Source organism: Lucilia cuprina, chromosome 4, assembly GCF_022045245.1.
Source record: "Lucilia cuprina isolate Lc7/37 chromosome 4, ASM2204524v1, whole genome shotgun sequence".
NCBI classification, from domain to species: Eukaryota; Metazoa; Arthropoda; class Insecta; order Diptera; family Calliphoridae; genus Lucilia; species Lucilia cuprina.
The window spans coordinates 41,068,097-41,069,538 of record NC_060952.1 but is presented as its reverse complement, the minus strand read 5'-3'; the positions used below and the strand labels follow the sequence as shown (position 1 = coordinate 41,069,538).

The 1,442-nt window shown below is 26.6% G+C and overlaps 2 protein-coding genes across 11 annotated transcripts in view; one reads left to right on the top strand and one right to left on the bottom strand.

Annotated features, from left to right (window-relative positions):
* Positions 1–1,442, top strand: part of LOC111687143 — a 108,474-nt gene that overhangs the window by 20,977 nt on the left and 86,055 nt on the right. The window lies entirely within an intron of this gene.
* The window catches only part of LOC111683389 (anosmin-1), a 26,781-nt gene that overhangs the window by 3,329 nt on the left and 22,010 nt on the right, over positions 1–1,442 (bottom strand). The window lies entirely within an intron of this gene.

Below are 1,442 nucleotides of genomic sequence, written 5' to 3'. Positions count from 1 at the left end.
CTAGTTCAGTTCTAGTTCAGTTCTAGTTCAGTTCTAGTTCAGTTCTAGTTCAGTTCTAGTTCAGTTCTAGTTCAGTTCTAGTTCACTTCTAGTTCAGATCTAGTTCAGATCTAGTTCAGTTCTAGTTCAGCTCTAGTTCAGTTCTAGTTCAGATCTAGTACAGTTCTAGTTCAGTTCTAGTTCAGAACATTTTGTAAAAATCTAAAGAAAAATCTTCTACAAAAGATTTTCTGTATAAACTTGAAAAGTTACCTAAATACTAAAATTATAAAACAAAACTATTGTTCTTGTTAATGACATTTATTAACAAACAATTTAAATAATTTCAATACTTTCACTGGCTAGACCTTGTTGTGCCAATAATAATTAAAATGAATCAATATTGAAAGAAAACACTTAAAACGTGTTTAATTGCTTATTCATAGTTTCTATATACAAAAGATTTAAAAAAAACTTAACAAAAATAAATTTTTACAAAAAATATTGAATTTTACAATTGGTAAAAGATTTGATGGTTTAGTAACTAAGTACATATTTTGGCATTGGGTTAAAAACGTTGAAAACGTGATACTAAAACAATTATAAATAAAACAAAAGAAAAACAAAAACGAAAAAACTTAAATGCGACACTACTCATATTACATGCAATATTTATTTACTACATACAATTTTACAATTAGAGCAACTAATAGTAGTTTATTATATTACTTACATTTACACGTATTGCATTGTATTCACCTTCTCCGCAGTTCGTTTCAATGGGACAAAGTTCATAAATTCTGAAGGAAAAAAAGTTACGAAAAGAAAAAAAAACAATTGACAAGTGACAATTTTTCAATCTTCTTACACGTATTTAAGAGCTTATGCCACCCTTTTATGCTAGAAAACAAAGCTTAAGTTTTAATATGTATTCCATGTGAATAAAAACGGAGTAGAAAAAGGGGCACATATAGTAACAACACAATGGTTTTGGAGGAGTTGAAAGGCGAGAAAAAAATAATACTTATGGTTGAAGTTTTTTTGTTATTGTTAAAATTTACAAAAAAGGGTTGTAATTAAATTGAAAAGTTTTAGATTAAAAAAAACGAAAGTATATAAATTTCTTTTTCTTCATATATCTTTTTTTACAATAAATATTGAAGTATTGAATACTCTAAGTTTGTTTTAAATACAAGTTGTTGGAATAATTTCATATAACTCTCAGAAATAAATTGATTATGTAATATTTTAATAATAAGAAGAGTTGTTACGAAAGCTTTATTTTCACAAAATAGAATATTATAGAACAGATTTAACAATCGTTTCTAGTTCAGCTCTAGTTTTAGTTCGGTTCAAGTTCAGTTATAGTTCAGTTATAGTTCAGTTCTAGTTCAGTTCTAGTTCAGTTCTAGTTCAGTTCTAGTTCAGTTCTAGTTCAGTTCTAGTTCAGTTCTAGTTCAGTT